Genomic DNA, 6,017 nt, shown 5'->3' with positions numbered 1-6,017 from the left:
GTACAGACCAGTCTCCATTATACCCTGCATCGCTAAAGTGCTGGAGAACGGGCTATGCTATCGATTAACAGAGTTCCTCAGGGCAACAAACGCATTGTCTGATCGACAATATGCCTACAGGTCCGGACGATGTACGATCGACTTAGCACGCGAGGCTGTACACAAGGTCTTTGACGCTTTGGAGAGGAAGCAGCAGGTGGCCATGCTTTGCTGCGACCTCTCCAAGGCGTTTGACGTAGCAGATCACGACGTCATTAACTCGAAACTGCTACACTATGGCATACATGGAAATGCGCACGCCCTCCTCACTGACATTCTCCGAGACAGATCTCAGGTTGTGATAGGAGACAGCGGTCAGGTCAGGTCTGATCCGTTGGTCACCTCCATGGGCGTCGCACAGGGCTCGTCTGTGTCTAACATTATCTTCTCACTATTACTGAACGATCTTCCAGATGCGATAGCGGACGCAGACATTTTAATGTACGCGGATGACGTCGCTGCCATAATATCAGCACCAGACACAGATGGCTTGGAGACACGCCTTAACCACGTTGCAGACCAGCTATCTAAGTGGTTTGCCGCGAATGGTTTGGCGCTTAACCTGTCCAAAACACACTTTTTGCAGTTTCATGTCGGAGGTCGGACACCAAGGCCACTTCGGATCCAGGCTGACGGCATCAAAGTGGAGCAGGTTGAGTTCACAACTTTTTTGGGGCTTCGAATAGATCAGAAGTTGACTTGGTTGACCCATATCGACCAGGTGTGTGGGAAACTGGGCGGTGCATGTTTTGCCCTTCGCCGTCTGGCATGGGTTGTACCACGGCATGTCGTACGAAATTGTTATTTTGCGACAATACATTCCGTTCTACAGTATGGTGCAGAGATATGGGGGCGTGCCGCCGACTGGCAGCGCGTTTTCCGTCTACAAAAAAGAGCCGTGAGGTGTGTAGCGCAGGTAAGCCAGGATACCTCAGCGAAGGCTTATTTTAAAGAACTGGGTATACTCACCCTGCCGTCAATAGTAATCCAGCAGGTCGCTATTTACGTGTATACCAACCTAACGCAATATAAGAAACGCGCTGACCTAGCCCCCACGCTACGGCACCCTAATCAACTCCTCCCTGTAAAACGTAGACTAGCGAGATCCAATAAGGTAACCCACATAATGGGTCCAACTGTCTACAATAGATTGCCGGAGACAGTGACCTCGGCACAGTCACTCCAATCTTTCAAGACTAGGCTGAAGTCTTGGCTCCTCGAGCACACATTCTACAGCTATGATGAATTTCTCAGTGTTAAGCTATAGTTAAGTGACAACAATTATTTTTATCTTACTTTATTGTAACTCCCTGTACGAATGTATAATTATATAATTACTGAATCTAACTCTACTACTGAATGTAAAAATGACATGTAATATTGCAAATATTGTGAATAAATAATATGAATATGAATATGAATATAACCCCGCGGGGGCAGCTTGTGGCGAGCTGACGGTGAGTGGCGACACCGCGGACCCCTATTCCAGAGGGCACTTCCATCTAGCCCTCGCCTCTGCGCTTGCCTTAACCGGCCGGCCAGAGTGGATTCGCAAGAGCGGAACCTATGCTCCAGGTTGGAAGTGTAAAATGTCATAACGCCGGCGGCCTGCTGAACGGATCACCGGGATCTGGCTACCGCAGTCTCACCTCTCGACAACCTTTCAGCCACTCTTCAAGTGTTGCTCTGTTGTCGCACCATGCGTGCGGCCATTTTGCAGGGCCCACTCAATGAGTTGGCGAGTCACCGCCTGTCTTTTACAATCTTGAGACTAGTTGTCATGGCAGGTGTCCAATAGTCTCCCCCCATAGACCATTATCCAGTCCATCCAACTTGCACAACAATAGCCTATGACCTTAGTTCCCATCGCAACACAAAAGTGCTGCACTGAAATAGTCTTTACACCTGGCGGGGACCATCTCTGGATGTATCATATTGTGCGCTCGGGGATGGTATCCGCCAGGTGTATCCCTTGCCTTTAGATTAAAGTGTCTAAAAGGGCCTCTGTGCTGTTGGCTTCGGCCCCACACATGCCTCCCAAAAGTCCGGGACCCCATGGTCCCGAGATATGGTAAGACATACAAATAATAATAATATTATGAATGAGCGTTGTAGTAAGTTGCAGTGTGTCACAACTCTCGTGTGTACGCGGCGCGTGTTCAACGGCTAGGTGTGGGGGTTTAGCCGCCGTGTCTAGTCTAGACTGTAAACATGATGACAAGCGTTACATATGCGACAGTGTTCAGCGAAAACACGTGACTTTTTAAATGAATTGAAAACTTTTTTATTAATTTATAAAAAACCTTTCAGATTAACATTTTCAATTTCAACACCCTTGCGGGTGTTTATTGTATGTGTATTTTTTAACAAAATAACAATACAATTACCTGCTTTCAAAGAGAGGCAAAATGGGCAAAATCGGTTCACGCAATAATCAATTATTCCCTAAAAATCATCTTCCATACTAGCTCGCGCACATAAGTTTACTCAATTTGCCGATAGATGTCTGTCGATGTACGTTGAACATTTCCTACATCGCATTTGTCCTGATATAATGAGGTCGGTTCAGGAGCGTCCTTGCGACATGTAAACTATTGAAGTCGAATAGTCTTGATTTTATTTGGACGTTACCTAACAATAAAATTGTATATTAAAATATTACCTGTTATGTGGGAAATTGAGTTTTGAGAGATTTAGTCAAATCTGTAGAATTCTATGAATAACATTTTGATGATTCAACTATTGAATGTTTGTACGGAACCCTCGGTGAACGAGTCCGACTCGCACTTGACCAGTTTTTAGGGTTCTGTAGTCAACTAGGAACCCTTATAGTTTCGCCATGTCTGTCTGTCTGTCCGTCCGTCCGTCCGTCCGCGGATAATCTCAGTGACCGTTAGTACTAGAAAGCTGAAATTTGGTACCAATATGTATATCAATCACGCCGACAAAGTGCAAAAATAAAAAGTGGAAAAAAATGTTTTATTAGGGTACCCCCCCTACACGTAAAGTGGGAAGTGATTTTTTTTCATTGCAATCCTAACGTGTGATATATTGTTGGATAGGTATTTAAAAATGAATAAGGGTTTACTAAGATCTTTTTTTGATAATATTCATATTTTCAAAAATAATCGCTCCTAAAGGAAAAAAAAGTGTGTCCCTCCCCTCTAACTTTTGAACCATATGTTTAAAAAATATGAAAAAAATTACAAAAGTAGAATTTTATAAAGACTTTCTAGGAAAATTATTTTGAACTTGATAGGTTCAGTAGTTTTTGAGAAAAATACGGAAAACTACGGAACCCTACACAGCGTGGCCCGACACGCTCTTGGCCGGTTTTTTTTAAGTAAGATGTCTGTACATCCATATGTTTACCCTTAACAAAACATGTTTTAAAATAAATAAAACAAGTTTAAACTTTCATGACTTTAACACATGCAAAAAACACAATTGAATAGAATAGAATAGAATAGAAGAAATTTATTCAGAAAACGCTTAAATTTAGGAATTACATAGACAGTACTAATTTATTGTTAAGCGTCACTGAAAGGGTCTCCACTCAGCTTAATGTCAAGATACCACTTAAGAATCTCGACGCTGGTCTTCCGTGGAAACCCTTCCGAGAGAGCGCAACTACATGCTAAAGTACATAATAGTGTTTATATATAGGTAAGTGCAAAACCTGAAATAGATACCAAAGATACCTATATGTTAAAGGCTTATTACAGAGTCGAGGACTATTTGACAGACAAACATGCATGGCCCGAACCAGAAACTACAAAAAACGAATAGCAATTAAAATAATTGTATTATGTATAGAGGACACAGTTCAGATAAGAAAGCACATCAAATATTTTATATTTTATGTTGTGTAGGTAAATTACATATTTAATGATATTGAGATTCATATTATCTTTTTCTTCTATGACAATTTGATATGTTTTCTCTGAAGAAGAACGACGTATTATTAAGCAATAATATAATTTATTGAAATTGATTTCCATAGAGTACAGTACAATGTAATTAATAGCACGTTAGCTGATGTACTGCAGTGGTTTACTGTCAACAATTTACTTCTTAATTCTAAGAAAACCAAATGTATTCGATTTTCTCTGCCGAATGTTAAACCAATCGATACAAAAATACTTTTGAATGATGAATGCTTAGAGATGGTAGATACAACACTGTTTCTTGGTTTAACATTGGACAAAAATCTACAATGGAGTCCTCATATAAAGAAACTAGCAAGCAAATTAAGTTCAGCCGCATACGCCGTTAGGAGAATCAGGCAACTGACTAATGTTGAGACAGCTCGCCTAGTGTATCATAGTTATTTTCACAGTGTAATGTCATACGGTATTCTGGTTTGGGGCAAAGCAGCTGACATACAGACTATCTTTGTATTACAAAAGAGAGCCATTCGTTCTATTTACAACTTAGGAACACGTGAATCAGTAAGAGAACTCTTCAAAGAAATTAATATCTTAACTGTAGCTTCCCAATACATTTATGATAGTATAATTTATGTTGTTAAGAATTTAGACTGTTTCACTAAGAATTCTGATATCCATAATTATAACACTAGAAACAAAAATAAGCTTGCCATAAAGAAGTTTCGTGTCCGTAAAGTACAGAAGTCATTTGTTGGGCAATGCATTCATTTTTATAATAAGTTACCTGACACTGCTTTGAGATTACCCCTCCCAGCTCTTAAGAACTACTTAAAAAAATCATTGATGTTAAAGGCTTATTACAGAGTCGAGGACTATTTGACAGACAAACATGCATGGCCCGAACCAGAAACTACAAAAAACGAATAGCAATTAAAATAATTGTATTATGTATAGAGGACACAGTTCAGATAAGAAAGCACATCAAATATTTTATATTTTATGTTGTGTAGGTAAATTACATATTTAATGATATTGAGATTCATATTATCTTTTTCTTCTATGACAATTTGATATGTTTTCTCTGAAGAAGAACGACGTATTATTAAGCAATAATATAATTTATTGAAATTGATTTCCATAGAGTACCTAGTCTGTTCATATTCTTTGATGAATACTTTTGCATGTTAAATTGTATGTTGTTATTTAATGCATGTAATGTTTTGAAAAGAAGTTGCCCGCCGAGTTTCTTGCCGGTCCCATAGTGGATACCCCCCTCCCAACTGAGGGGGGACTGAAATCTTCTCGAGGCTGAGGCGTAGGGTTAGAGCCGGCGTAGCTTTATTTGACGTTCATATGTGCATTGTAATATGCCTACTTGAAAAATAAATATTTCATTTTCATTTTCATTTTTTCATTTTCATTTACCATACACCAAAGAAAAAGCGATCAAGCTCACTCGTATAGGTAGGTACAAAGAGTTTCAAAAATTTAATTTGGTATGATTGTTATTATTTAAATGAAGACCACAATTTAAATGTAGACCACAAAGAAAGAAAGAATTTACGAAATTAATTACGAAATTACGGCACCGAAACAGTCGTCATTAAAGGTGAAGTAGAATTTAACGCTATAATGTAATATAATACAATATAAGGGGGCCTCTTTCCATTTGGACAGGCCCAGCTGAGTTTATTTTTTTTTGTGAATTTAAAATATGTTTTTTTAATTTACATTTAAATGATCCAATTGATGGTGAATTTCTTATAGGTGGAGGAATATTGTTCCAGCACTTCGTGGCAGAGTATTTAAAACTGCCACGAAATGCTGCGGTGCTGTGCCTAGGGCAAAGAAGACGAATGGCTCCCCGGATATGGCGTTGGGAAAAAGTTAGTTTTTCATAGAGGTAGAGGGGCGTCATGGTTTTTACAATGCCAAAAAGCATGCAGGCAAAATGCAGCGAACGCCGCGATTCCATATTCATTAACCCGCTATTATTTAAGTAAGGAGTTACATGAGTTCGAGGTGGGATATTAAAACAAAATCGCGCACATGCATTCTGCACCCGCTGCATTAGCTTTTTTGTTTGGT

General features: G+C 39.7%; 1 long non-coding RNA gene across 1 annotated transcript; it reads right to left on the bottom strand.

The window, feature by feature from the left end:
* Positions 1-3,502: 3,502 nt before the first annotated feature.
* LOC125229284 lies at positions 3,503-5,567 on the bottom strand. Its single transcript, XR_007177380.1, has 2 exons — positions 5,355-5,567; positions 3,503-3,740 (listed from the first exon to the last, which is right to left on the bottom strand). It is a non-coding gene; the product is annotated as an uncharacterized LOC125229284 (long non-coding RNA).
* Between the last annotated feature and the right edge of the window lie 450 nt (positions 5,568-6,017).

The sequence above is a fragment of the Leguminivora glycinivorella genome, chromosome 9, assembly GCF_023078275.1.
Source record: "Leguminivora glycinivorella isolate SPB_JAAS2020 chromosome 9, LegGlyc_1.1, whole genome shotgun sequence".
NCBI lineage: Eukaryota > Metazoa > Arthropoda > Insecta > Lepidoptera > Tortricidae > Leguminivora > Leguminivora glycinivorella.
This window is presented reverse-complemented; position numbering and strand designations above follow the sequence as displayed.